General features: G+C 40.7%; 1 protein-coding gene across 4 annotated transcripts in view; it reads left to right on the plus strand.

Moving 5' to 3' along the window:
* BEGAIN (brain enriched guanylate kinase associated) overlaps positions 1-14675 on the plus strand; it is a 160162-nt gene that overhangs the window by 45492 nt on the left and 99995 nt on the right. The gene's annotated exons all lie outside the window — the stretch shown is intronic.

Consider the following 14675-nt stretch of genomic DNA (forward strand, 5'->3'; position numbering starts at 1 on the left):
TATAGGCTTGACTTCAAAGCATCTAATTAATGTGGTTTGTTTCAATATAGCACTGTAACATTGGTGTTCGATTTTTGTTTTATATTGTATACCAGCCAGATAAATCTCGTCTCCTCTGTGTTTAAAATGTTGTCATACTGTACCAGTTTCTCAGCACATCTCTCTGCTTTAAGCAAAAGGAGATGGGTTTTATAACATAAGTTTTCCATCTCATGTCCTAGTGCAAGTCTGCTTTGGGGGGATATTGTTTTTGTGTATGTTGTTGAGAAAGAAAAAGAAAGCAGAAAGCATTCTAGCCCTTTTTAAGAAATTAATTAAAAATTAGTAAAACCTTGTCTATTAACACATTGTCAAAGTGATAGGTAAGAGATGAACTTTTTATTACCCTTTAAATACTTTATGGAACTTCTTTTCATAATCAAATACACTGACCATGATCTTACTTGGTTTTATTGGATCTGGTAACTGGTTAGTGACAACTTGTCCAAGAAAAACTTTTTAGATTCCTTCAGTTTGGAATGGCTATCCTGAGTTATTAGAAATGCAGAAAAGTTCTGAAATTCAAGAAATAGCTGGGCAAATGAAAAACAACAGAAATTTGATCAAGTGTTTAATGAATTCTGGGCTGGAAACAGAATTCTGTTTTTCTTTTGAGGCAAAGGAGGTTAAATCTCTTACAGTGGACGTGAAGCTGCATGTCCAAAAGTTACTAAGAATGTATTTTTAAAGCACTAATACACTTTTGTAGAGCCTCACGACAACAGAAGTATTGTAACTTTTGTGCTGAAAGAAAAAAACTGTGCAGTGTACTATGGATTTTCATGTATTTAAGTACGATAATGTTGAAGCTGTGAGTTTTTCCTGAGTAATGCCTGAGAAAGTGCCTCAGTACGTGGACTGGTGTCTAATAAAATTCCAAACAATCACCTATAGTGTATGCACACTTCTGTCATGAATGACTCTCTTGGAAGATGCAAGTGAATATATATTTACATCTTTGCTGGATAAGCATGTGTGCACAAATGCAGTCTAATCCTTGCAATACTTTCCTGAGCATGCCTTGGCCTCTGCTTTTGGTCTTGCTTCTTTTGCAATAATGGGCTGCAGAGCCCAGGAGAATGAGCAGAATGTAGTGAGAAAAAAAAAAAAAAAAAGAAAAACAAGAATTTTTTAAATTAAAATAAACATTTATAAAGTTCCATTTTCCAAACACCACAATTTTGCAGCTGTCAGGCTTGCCAGTCTTTACCTCAGTACTCCCTGAGTACTACAGAGATGGGAAAGTCAACCTTGCCCCACTGAAATGAAGCAGGAGCTTCACTATTAACTCCACAAAGAGAAGGGTCAGGCTCTCTCAGGAGTTTTGTTAAAGAAGTTTTCTGTTAAAAATTCTCATGTGCAAAAGCTGATTCTGGCAGAGGTTTTTGTCCCCATCAGCCCAGCAGGTGCAAGGGCAGTTCCAGAGCTCCCTGTGCTCCCAGGCAGAGCAGCAAGCCAGGCAGGACCCAGGGCAGGAGCTGCTCTGCTCCATCCCAAACTTTTCCAGGCTCCCTCCTCATTCCCTTGGATGCAAACTGACAGAATCCTTGGCAGTTTAAGGAAACTATCTGGAGTCCTTATCTTAAGTAGCTGGTAAACTCACAGCCTGGAGAGAATTAGATTTTTTCTAAACTTATCAAAGTGTGGTACCCAGGTAAAAAACAAATTACCCTGTATTTTAAACACAGTGGCTTCAGAGAGGTCATGAAGAGAGATAACCTGAAGCTAGGAGAAGAAAGAAAGAAACGAGAGGAAAATGGCAGGCTGGGAGGAAAGAGGTATTTTTTGTTATATGCAGAAAGCAGTGTAACATGGAAAAAGCTATTACCACATGATACTTCATTGTGTTCTGCCCTGTCTCCTGTGCCCAGCTCCTTCCCCACCCTTTTTTGCTGCCAGCTGAGGATGTGCCATTCCACATCACCTGGGATGTGTTGGCCCAAGGACTAGAGGCTGAGCCCACACCAGCTGTGGAGCTGAGGTGCATGAAGGGTACAAGGCTCCTGCAAAAGAGGGAGGAGAAAGGGGTTCTGTAATAAAAAAAAAGGAAAAATACCTTGTTAGTGAAACAGGACAATAGGAGCAAGGTGCATAACCACAGGACATTGAAGCCAGGTTGAAAACTCTCAGGGCCAGGGTAATAGAGGTTTGCATTCCACAGTGCTCTTCAAAAGAAGAAAGTCTTTTAAATAAGAACAGGTGGAACAGGTGACAGTCCTTGAGAGCCCACAGGGCCAAACATTTTATAAAGGCAGCTCTGTAAGTCTTTGAGTGAGTTTTGTACATTCCCCAGCCCAGGAGAAGGGGGATCCATCTGGGGCATCCCCAAGGACTGGGCAGGCAGCCCCATTCAGAGAGAGGGATGAGTGAAAAATTGGTCCAATGGTAGCTTTTGCTTTGTTCAGCCATAAAATTCATTGAGCCAGGCAGCACAAGCAGCAGTGCAAAGTAATACAAGTCTGATTGTCACATTCCTTCACTGAGAATGTGTCCAGAGCAATGTGATTCGTCTCACATAAGGCAGCAATAATTCCCTTTACAGAGCCGGAGCTGCTGTGACCTGCAGTGTCACATGCTGTCCTTTGCAGCAGGGGCTTGCTGTCACTGAGCTATGTGTGGAAGGAGAAGTAGGAAGCAGGGGTGGGAGGTTGTCAATATTTAGCCTGACACAGGGACACCTTCCTCTAGAAGTAGAAACATGCAATTTTGTGCTAAAACTTTGACTGAAAAGAATCAGTTTTTGCAATGAAGTCTTCTCACTGTAAATGATTCTTAACAGTACAGTGTTTATTATATTTCAAGGTACCAATATATTAGGCAGGAGTGAGGCTAACTACTAATCACAAACCTCTTGAGGATCTGCACTTATGTAGGTTGGCTGTGTATGGTTATAGAGTCACTTTAGGCATTAATTACTTCTGACTCCAGCCTTTTAAATACAGTTTTTTGGATTTGGTTCTTTTTCATGTCTGTAAACAAGGACCGAAAATCTTAGTTAATAAGGTGAATTTCAAATGTACCTATACTATCTCGTTTTGACTCAGCAATGTGCTATCTTTGGTGCATATATTCAAGAGAAGCACAAGCCTTCCAAGCCTGAGGCCTTGTATGTCTGTGGTGGCTGGCACATAAAATTGCCAATAGGCTGGAAAGTACTCCTTTAACTCAGACTGAACCCATAGAATGGTTAAAAATTGCAAATGAAAGACCAGTTCCACTGCAGCTTCAGTCCAGACTCCTGGCCACTCTTTCCTTGCTTCCATTCCATCCTGCTTGAAATACAGGTTGTAATAGTCAAACTCTCTGGGTGAGGATGATGTAAGGTTTGACAAAACAGATCTCTAGAAATACTTTTTACACAAATATTGATCAGCTTCTTAGCTTCCTTACACTGAAGAGTATGTCACTCGACAGGAAATGTCACTTAAAGAGACAGATACTGTTCAATAAAAGCTTTTCCTTTTTTTTTTTTTTTTAATGCACTCTTAAAATTTCAGTGACAATTCAAAAACTCTATTAATCAATAGTCTTAGTTCTAAGCTTTCAAGATCCACAACAGGCTGAACTGTATATCTAAAAGTACACAAAACAGGACACATCATCACCATGACCAGCTGCCAGGCTCACAGTGCCTCCAAGGAGGCTGAGTTTCCACTTGACAATATAATCATGGTATTCCTCAACTGAGGATTACTTTATTTTGGTAGCATCAGTAGGGACACTTTACTAATTACCCAGAGATCTCTGATAAAAGTGTCTCAAGGAACCTGTGAGGTTCCATCTTCCTTTCAGTGTAGTCCTTGTTTCAGAACATATGAAAGCAAAGTGGTTTGTTTTGCACACACAGCTGGTAGAAAGTCAGCAGCTTGATCCAAGTCTCTTGAATTTTTAGACTTGGACTTTTCTCAAGCATGTTTGAGTTCATCTGTGGTAAGGAATGAATATGGGTTTCTTCAAAAGGAACATCAGAGGCACATGCAGTTCTAGGGAAAAGCCTCTGCCATGGTTTGCTGGAAATATAAATACTTTCCTAAATGCCCACCTGATCAAGCTGCCTTCCTTGCACTTGGTATAAATATAGCCCTCTTCATATGCTAATGAACACACTGCAATTTCCTGCCATCCCCACCTTGTCCTTATTCCTCTCTCAGCCTGTATCTACATTAATTTTACCACATACTTGAACACAAGGGGAGGATTATTTTTCCCAGAAAGTTAACCAACAAACATGGTTTACTTTGCCCTAGGTCTGGTCCTCACATCCACAGCTGATATGCTGGGAGCCACTGCCTTGTACAGAAGCAGAATGCCAGAGGACAGCAGCAGGGCTGTGCAAGAAGCAGCTCCACCATCTGCTCAGCAGTGTCTTCAGGCTCTAGTTGATGCTGGGATGTGAAACCCCAGCTGTGGACATGGGCAAAGAGATGGAACAGGGCAAGCTCAGAAGAAATAGAGCATAGGGAAATGCCAGCATGAAAGGGCCATGAGTTTGGGGTCATTAGAGGTGATTGATGGTAAAAAAGCCATCAAGTTGGGTGAATTTTGGGTGCATTTTGAAAGATGGAGAAGAAAAGGAAAAGGGTAAAAAAGCTGCCTAACATATGTTCAAACAGGTAAACCAGGTTCTCATTTCCCCTCTGTTTTGGAAGCTGTTTTTATCTGGCAGGCAGCCCCAGCAGCAGTGACAGCCCTGCCGTGCTGCTTTCAGCACATCTGGTTTGTTCCTGCTGCCATCCAGGGTGTGACTGTAGCTAAAGCACCTGTCTCTCTCTCTCCCCCTGGGACTACACTCAGCTTTGGGTTTGGGGGTTGTCAAACACAGCAATGGGAGCAGTGGACACTCACAGATATAGTCACAGCACCCAGCGGAGCTACAGCCCTGGAGCTGGGATGGGCTGAGGCACAGAGCCATGCTGATCTACCTGTTCCAGTACCTCTTGAGAGTGTTGTTAGTGCTGTCAGAGGCACAGTATGCTTGTGCGGCTTATCACATCTAATTTCCACTATTATTCTCTGTGCTAGTCAGGCAAACCAGCACTAGCTCAGCTGAGGAGGGAGCGTTGCTGCTATGCTGTGCTACAATCCTGTGCCCTGAGCTTCTGTCTGCTGCTTGGGAGAACAGTCTAAAAGGCAGTGATGTCAGTGTGCAAGGAGCCATCCCCATCAGCTGATGTAACAAGTGTTGTGTTGTAGCATCCTTTAGCTCTAGATGAAGCACAGGGTGAAGCAAAAGCTTCCACCACACAAGGAACATGACAGAGACAGAGGGCAGAACAGATTCAAGTTGAATGAAACCAGGTAGAGTTGTGTAAAGTGCCCTCCAGGGACAAGTGGGAGATAAGCAAACATCTGAAGAGACCAAGGAAGTAGGTAGGAGTAGATGAGCCATGCCATCAGCCAGGAGCTGCAGTGAGTCATGGGGAAGAGGCTGGACCTCAGTGATGCCTAGCTTACAAATAATGATCTGCCTACCCCTTTCTTGCAAGGCAAAATGCATCACTGAGCAATGCCATGAGCTTCTCAGAAAAGAAAAATAAATAAAAGGAGGCATTTCAGACAAATATTTAAGAGAAAAAAGAAAGAAAATTCCATTTTGTATAGTGCTTGTGATTAGTTCAGAACTTTGTATCATAAGGAGCAGAACTTAGAGAACAGTTTCTTTTTTGTTGTTGTTGGGTTCTCCCCCTTCAAGTTCCAAAGACACAATTATCCATTATTCTAAGAAATTCAAAGGTGGGAAAATTGGATGCCTCCCCTTTATTGCTATTAGGCTTCAGTTTATGTAAGCACTTTGACCAAAGCTGCTGAGGGTGTGTGCTGAACACTGAAAGCAGCAACTTGCAAAGCAAACAGTGGCAGCCGCTGCAGCAGCAACAAAACAATCTTATAAGCTGAAGAACATAAGAGGTTTCATGCTATGAACCCCAGATGGTTCAAGGACAGTACAGTTTGTGAACTGCACTTAAGTGTGCTCTGTGGTGAAATCAAGTAGATTTTGAATGCTTGCTGCTGCTACAGCTCACAGACTGATGAAAGAAAGGAGATAACTTGTCTGCAACACTTTATTACAGGCTTTTTGCAATTTCCAGCTCTGCTGCTGCTGGCATGGCTTAGTCAATTTAATTTACCAATCAGTTCTTGATTTACACACGAGTGACTTTAGAATGCATTCAAATAAAGCCTGTATCACCACATTTGATGCAGTGTTCTCTAAAAATCAAAAGCATCTGAAGTATATCAAAACTATTAAGCTTTTCATATTAGAAATCGGAAAGACTGAGTTGTCTTTATGTTTTAGTGATGATGTAAAGCCAGCTTAGCATGAAGTACAATGTGCTGAAAACAGACAGTAGGTAGTGAGGTGTAACCATGCTTTTTGGAATTCAAGAATGGGAGAATTGTATAATATACAGAGCCCTCCAGCAGAACAGCAGGATCATAAGTGCCTGTAGCTCCTTGAAGGATTTCTCTCATGTGTATGATCATCCTGCTGCTTGTGTGAACTGCACAACTGTTGTTATTCAACTCTTCTAGGAGAAATAAGATCTGCTTCACTGAACAGTGTGGAGTCACTGCTCATTTCTTGGTTTGTAGTAATGTTTGTACTGGCATAAAAGTGAGGGTCTCCATGTCACATGCAGCTCTATCATTCCTTAAAGCATGACTTTCTCCAGATATGCATTTTTTAAGCTCTGAAAGTCATGGAAAAATCAATTTGTCATCCTGAGCTTGCCCAACAGTCACCATGTCAGCAAAACCAAAACTGAGAAGTTGTGTTCAAGTGAGCATACGCACACAACTCATGCAGCAGACCTGCATCTCAGAGGGCAAGCAGTATTTGAGCAAACTGTTGTTGGCACAGTCATGACTGACTTACATCACATACTAGGACACCATGACTGCACCAATGCCATTTCAGCTCTTCAGAGCAAAATGCAAATTTTTACCACCTTACCTTGATTTTTCCCACTTTCAAAAGAAAAAAGAGACAGAGGAGGAGGATGTTGTAGCTTCAAATTTTTTTGGGAGCACTGAGCTCTTCAGGGAGTCACTGCTGTTCTACAAAGACCCTCACGTTCACAAGAAACTCTCATGACTCAGCAGCTCCAAATTGCTGCCTGCTGTTCAAGGCCAGTTTCACATCCATGTCAGAGCAAAGGGCCTTAACTCTGAAGCTTCCATACAAATCAGGTCAAGCAAATAGCTCATTTTATATTTCTGTTAGCTATGACTGCACTTAGATAAAAGAATCAATTTAAGGAACTGCTTTATTTTTAAGGTATACCAAGAACTGGAATTCCCAGCAATGAATGCTACTTAATCTTTTCCCTTGATACCACCCAAGAGCTCGTTCTTGCAGCAGGCAAGAAGAGGAAAGGCAAATTGAAGAGGAAAAGCAAATTGAAGAGGAAAGCAATCAGCACTCCTCTTTTCTTTCTAGCTTTCTAGTTCAAAAAAATCTTGCTTTCTAGTTTAAAAAGTGTTAAATCTTTCTGCTACTATTTAACTCAGGTATGCTGGCTTAACCAAGGTATTGCACAAATTATCACAGTATTCAATGCTTTACCTGTACAGAGTAGTCTACAGATAAAAAAAGAAATTGCCTATATATCTGCATAATTGGTCTTACTGCTAAGAAGTTCTACAGATGTGAGTGTTTGAAATTATATTTAAGTAGCACTAAATGTGTGGTATGTGGCTTTGCACGTGCATATTTAACTAAGTTTGTAACTGCTGGGTCACTTGCCCTTTGAGATATGGTTTCCTCTTTTTATGAAGCCTGACTCTGACCTGTAACAAGGAAGAAGTTAAGAAGTTTCTAAGGAGTTAATCAGAAACAGTCCAGACCAAGGTGTACCAAGTTCATTCCAAGATGTAGAGCTGATCCATGAAAAATAAATATTTTGTAGCTCTGTCCAATATTCTTATCTTTTCAGTGTGAAACTACTAACAAGGTGCATTCATGGACAGAAACTCATCCTTAATGATGGGGAAAGTGCTGTTTTCTATTGGGAAGTTGGATTTTTGAGGCTACATTCAAACAATTTATAGCACTGAAACAGTTCTGTTCAAATTCAAAATAAACAGTATGTTTATTTTTGACTCTCAGCTTATGAATAAAAATGATGCCTTTATTTGTATTTGCATTCAGATTTAGATAGATAAGAGACCAAGATATAAAGAAGGAAAGATTGAGTCAAATACTCTGAAGACTGGGTAAAAATGAGAAAAACAGCAAACTAGCCCAAAGCAATGCAAGCAGAGTGATGAAAGACAGAGCAGCAATAATATTTAACTAATTACTTGCAAAGCAACATCATGCCTCAACACAGAGAAAAATTTGATTGTCCCGGTCACAAAACTCACCATGAAGTTTTTACACATCCCCAAGTGATCCTCTGTCCTACTTCTTCCCAGTGCTGAACTCAAAGACAGGCTGTTGCTAAAAGGGGTGCATGACTGTCCTGGGTGATTTCTGCCCAAATCTGCCCAGCAGCTGGCCCTCAAATCCCGCATTGCCCTCTCCTTGCAGCCCTGCAGGCACAGCTCTGGGCAGAGCCACACAGTGAAGGAAACACAGTGAAGGGGTCCCAAGCCACATCAGCAGCGTGACCCTGACAAGTCTGAACCTCTCCAGTTCCACTTCAGTTCTGAGCCTTCACAAGCCCTTTGGAAAAAAAAAAATACATTTCCTGGCTTATCCCTGTCCCTACTGTACCAATGTCACCCCATGCAGTGGGTATGAGGGGCGGGTTTCCAGGCAGATTTTCAGCCCACACCTCAAAATGTAGTCTAGAACAGCCCAGTTAATTCCAGTCTTTGCTCTGGAGCCCCTACATATCTGACAAGCTTTCAGACGTCACCAGGTAAATAGGGTTGAATAGGGTAGATAATGAGAAAGATGGAATTTTCTGTTTTCTCTTTTGTGGAAGGCAAAAGAGTATCCTTGCTCTGCAGCTGGAGCCACTGCAGCTCCCTTGCTAAAATGGCATTCCCAGCAGTGGAGCCTTCCCAAAGCATATTTTCATGGCTTGGTCCTGTTTTATTTCTTCACGAGATGCTGACATTTTCTTGTCTTTACATCAAATGTTCTTTATCAAACTCTTTCCCTCCAGAAGGCACCAAGAGCAGGAAGCCTCTAGGAGACACACAGCCGACCTCAGTTCCATGGGAAGGAAGGACCAAGAGTCTTGGTTCTTCCATGAAGAAGATTAATTGGTCCTTTGTGTAACTCAAGGGGTAGCTCTGGCAACAAACCATACGAGCAGGAGAGGGAAGAAATGAGTCATGGGTAGAGGAGACTGACGTGAGTTTCTTTGGGCCAAATTTAGCTGACCTGTACTATTTAGCAACAAAGCACCTTCCCTCCCTCCCTGCCCCACTTCCCTCCTTCTCAAACTACAAGAGAAATCACAACCTAAAAGTCATGATTTTTTTTTCTGAAAAACTAAAAATACACTAAATTATAGCACTAAAGAGGTACTCTGCTAACAAATGTCAGTTCACAGGACTAAAGCTGTCTTGTCTACTGCATATGATGCCAAAAGTTCTAGATAATGGTAACTTCTGAAAACAAGAACATTTTTTTTTCTCTGCCTTGACAAAGCTGCTGATGCAGAGTTTTACAGTGACTGTAGACTTCAACTTGCTTTTCTATAACTGTGTTATGCTTTTTAAATTGATAAAGCCTCAGCAGATTCACTTACTGGAACTGACGGGCTTCACATGCTGTGAGCTTCTGGAGGGTTTTCTTTACAAACTAGAACTGAATATCATCTAAATGTAACAGAAAAAACCTCCAAGAGAGATGTCCCATTAATTCCAGCACACAGTGACTTGGAGCTGTTTGAGAAAAACATTGTTAATCTAGACGGTTTTGCTCAATATAGTTTGCTTTTAAGAACATTTATTTTCATCTAAAACCATTCTTTTTTAATGCAGTGTTAACCCTCCCAGAGTCCAGTGTGGAAAACAACTTTTATTATAACCTGAGAATGTGAAGCAAATAAGCATCATTTTACTTGGACTCAATGAACATGGAAAGTTTCACTCACAGTTTTGATAGCAAAATTTTAATGAATGCTTTTCAGTAACACAATGTGGACTGGACTTCTCTGCTGCGGCTTTGAGTTACTTTGCATTCTCATCTGCATCCCCAAAGAGAACTCCAAATCCTAAAACAGTAAAAAAAAATCTACTAGGATTTTCATCTCAAGGTTCCTATAGCGCGGAACTACTAATTATCATGGCAGGGCAGAGCAGACAGTTCTGATCAAATTGCCAGCCTGGATTTGTAGACCATCCCATCTCCTCATTCATCATCTCTATAGGCACAATATTGGGAAACATCTTGAGATATAAATAGTCATAGATATGGCTGCATGCTGAATTCTAAGTAACTGAATGAATCCATTACTGCATCCTTGGAGGACTCCAATTTTTTCCCAGAACCACAACTCCTTTTTGAGTGTTATCTACCTCATTATGCATAGATTAGCTACATTACATATTGGTTTGCATAGACCACACAGAAGCTGAAGAGTTCACTACGGCTTTGCAGAGAGATTAATGTAAATGGGAAGAGACTGAAGAAAACAACACATTCTTTTTTTCTATAAAGCTATGCTATTTATACTTTTTTAACATTTATGTAAACAATAAATCACTCACATGATGCTCCTGTCATTCACATCCAGAGTGTTTCCAGTTATAAGCTTGCATTCATGCACCTATAGTTGATAGTTGGCATACAGCTGCAGCATGGATTTATGGCACAATTGTTTCCTTATACTTTTGTTGTGAGCCACTGAATTGGAGACTGGTTAACTACAACATTCACAATGACAGAAGGCATTGTTATTAACAGCAGAATCAGTAAAATCAACAAAAACTATTATCCCCTTACTAGTGGCACCTCTTTTGTAGAAAGCTCTTAGCTGCATTTTCTATTCTTTCCCTGGCTACTTTCACTAGCACTAGAAATGAGGGCATTGGCTTGCAGAGTCGTTGCCAAATTTAAGGGCAATTATGCAATGAAAAGAGGAAGTCTGAGAGGTCAGAGATTGTACCTCTGCTTGAAATGCAGGTGGTGATGGTGCTGCCATGACTGAATTGAAAATATGGACATTGAAAATATGAAAATTGAAGCCTCTGATGGTCTTGCTCTGCAGACACAATTTGCAGCCACATTCATTAGGATGCTCTCTAAAGCAATGTCAAAGTTCAAAGTATTTCCTTTTTTTTTTTCATTTTTTGAGCACCAAGTCACAAATTGCCATCTCCTCACAGAACACTCACCACTCTTTCCAGAGTAATGAGGAGTTGGAGTTAAAAGCTGGCAATCTTTCATGGGCAATGTGTCAGACTGTATTTTTTGTTCCTAATTTAGTTTAAACATGCTGGTAGATAACATTGAGAAGCTGGGAGCCACTGCCTCTCACAGATGCTTCTATGAAGATGCTGTGGATCCCAAATCCCAGCCCTGTGCTGACCCTGTCACACTGGCAGGAATCCCCTGATGTCTGCAGACCACTGGGAGCCCTTTAGAAAGAAAATTTTATAAATGTGCAGAATACTGCTTCTATTTTTTCCCTGACTCACTCATTCTGCATTGCTTGACATTTTAACATATTGCCATATTAACCACCAAAAGTCTGATCTATGAGCATGACTTCAAACGTGTATTTACAAGAGTAGAGATGCAGTGGCATATGGACCACCAGCTGGTGAGAAGTAAGAATGGTACTTTGTGGAGCTTGAGTCACTAAGTAAATTAAAAAAAAAAAAAAAAAAACAAACCAAAAAACAAAACATCTCTACAGTCAAAAAGTTAGAGATAAAATGTTGGTTTCTTCAAACTGGAGTACTTAGAAAGGACAACGGCAACAAGGCCAGTACTGAGAAAGCACAAATCTGGAGGCATTAAGTAAGCTAGGAATTATGTTGTTTATTATAAGAGGTATATGCAAACAAGATGCTTCCTGCTAAGGCTGTAAGAAATAGTACCACAGAGGGAGTGATGTGAGACAGAAAAAAAGAGTGATGACAGTCTGTTCCTCTGGAACAGGAGGGATAAAAATCACTTTGAGACCGAGGGTGACACTGGGGGAAGTGTCTTTCTTATTGAGGTCATATCCACCTACACTCAAATGCAGAAGTCTCCAGCCTTTCTCCCCTCCTCTCCTTAGTCTGGTGTGTTTTTCACATGTGTTTCCCACCCGTTTGCCTTCTGGAGGGATTCTCCTCCTGCTCCATCAACAGCTTCACCCTTTCCCTCCCAAAATGTTGAGTTAGGTCTGCAGAAGATTAGCCTCTGGTATTTTGCAACCCAGCAGTTTTTAAGAGATTATTCTCTTATTTATGTCACCTCAGCTTGGGTGCTTCCAGGAAGTAGTGTGCTCCTTCTCATCCAAGCTTTGACCCTCAGACTATTATTTTTCACCATATTACTCCAGAAACAGCTGAATACTCTGTGCCTAAGCACATGCAATTTTAAGAGAGATTAATTTTCATCTAACTTCAGAGACTGAGGTTTACTATTCTGCTTTAAAGCCAGTCTCTTTCATTATCCTTTTTACTTTTTCTGTTTCTCTTGAAGCCCAGGTGATCAGAAACGCAGGTTTCATAGGAGACTTCTGCAGTGTCTGTTTGCAGTGCTTTTACCATTCATCCTCCCCACCTGTGCTCCTGTGTCAGCCCAATTGTTCTTTGGCTTTCTCAGAGAGATGCAAGAAGAGGGAGTCTCCTGCAGCTCCATCAGTTCAGTTGCAAATCAGAAGCTGTTTTTCAATAACGGGGAACTTTTTGGAGAAAGTAGTAAACAAGAAAAAAAAAACAAAAACAAACAGGTGATTTGGCAAGGGGAAAGATTCATAGATAAATTTTTTTTTTTTTTTTTGTAATGGGGAAGAGAGATATAGAAAGAAAGGCCCATTCCTTAAAAAAAAAAAATAGAATATTGTCTGGGAACTATTAAATAACAATATAACTAATTACCAAAATAATTTTCTTCATGCTGGAGCACCAAACAGCTGAAACACAGAAGCTGCTGAGGGCACTTACTATAGTAAATTACTGAAATGCTTCTCATGGTTTATTTTGCTAAATTAGGGTACTAAAAGGAGTGTGTTGCATTATTTCTCTATTGACTCTTCCACATGTGATTATTTATTATTAGATGCATAAGTACAAATCAGACAGGAAGGTCAAGTTACTAATGGCTCTCACCAGCTGTACAGCAGTGTTGGCCCTGTAAAGGTGGGCACATTGTTTACCTGCATAATAACAGTGATGGGAGCGAGCATTAGAGTACTTGAACATCAGCCACACTTTAAAAAACCCTCTAAACCAGCATGCAAAGCATTCACATTGTAAATGTATTGTATTACATTTGGAAATGTAATGTAAAGGAAATAAAAGCCATGCCTTTTTGCCTACCCTTCCCTGAACAAAAAGCAGAAGTGAGAGAAGGCTCAGCAGTGAGAGAAACCTGAAATCATTGTTTTCACTGTGGAGGTTTGTTTGACCAACAAAGGAACTTTTGCACTTCTAGATGTCATCCCTCTCTCAAGAACCCTCTGAGGCTCCTGCAAGTATTGCTGCCCTCTTAAAGGCAAGGCTGGGAATGAGTAAGTGACTTCTCCAAATCCTTTGAGGGGTTTCTGTCAAAGCCAAGAGACCACATACAGGGATATTTTTGTAATAAGATAGAGAGGGCAGAGAACACGGAACAAGGGAGCAGAGCTCTTGCTCGAGGAGCAGAATAACTGTTTCTGAAATGAAGAGTCTCAGTCTGCCAAGGAGCAGGGACAAGTTCCAAAGCAGAACATTCCTCAGCCAAATCAAAATGCTCAAGGAACTGCGTACTTCTTCCCTGTCTCACAAATTATTTCAAAAAGACTGTTTTCCTTCACATTTCCTCTCCACAGCAGAGAACCCTTGTGAAGAAGGATCCAGATACAAAGACTTGTTCTTAACTTGACCCCAAGTACAAATAATCCCTGCAAAATCAGTGCTACTCATTACACAGATACAGCCTCCTACCATCACTTAGGGGATACTGGATAAGCATCACTGCATATATTCTTGCAAGAAAACTCTATTAGCAGTATATTTGAGCTAAATCCACAATCTATATGAGCAGACTCAGCTGCATTCCGATCAAAATACTTATTGCTGTCTCTACAGGTAATCTTCAGAATGATTTATTCTGATGTTTTCCTGTGCATTAAAAAAGGTCATCCAATCAGGAATGAAAAACAGTGTGAGATGAAGGCAATTAGCATGACTTCAGTTTCAATAGTGGAGCTTCCTCCCCCCCTCTTTCTGACACCTTTCAACTTCAGGGAGATAAGCTCAATTCTAGCTACCATTTCTATGCCCTTTTCAGTTTATGGTAATTGCTGTTGTGTAGCATCACAGTATTGGGGCCTCTGCTCTATCCTTCCCCCCATTTTGTGCAGGCAGTAGGAGAATTTTCTCTTGATTTATTCTTATAATAGCTTCAACAATGTCAGAATATTAGAACTGCCTATTATCTAAAGGTTGCTTTGCAAATTCACTTTAAATGAAAATGTAACTTTTCAGTCATTAATGCATGGAAAGAAGTTATAGTTAAAGGAGGAGATGGATGGTTG

The sequence above is a fragment of the Melospiza melodia genome, chromosome 6, assembly GCF_035770615.1.
Source record: "Melospiza melodia melodia isolate bMelMel2 chromosome 6, bMelMel2.pri, whole genome shotgun sequence".
Taxonomy (NCBI): Eukaryota; Metazoa; Chordata; class Aves; order Passeriformes; family Passerellidae; genus Melospiza; species Melospiza melodia.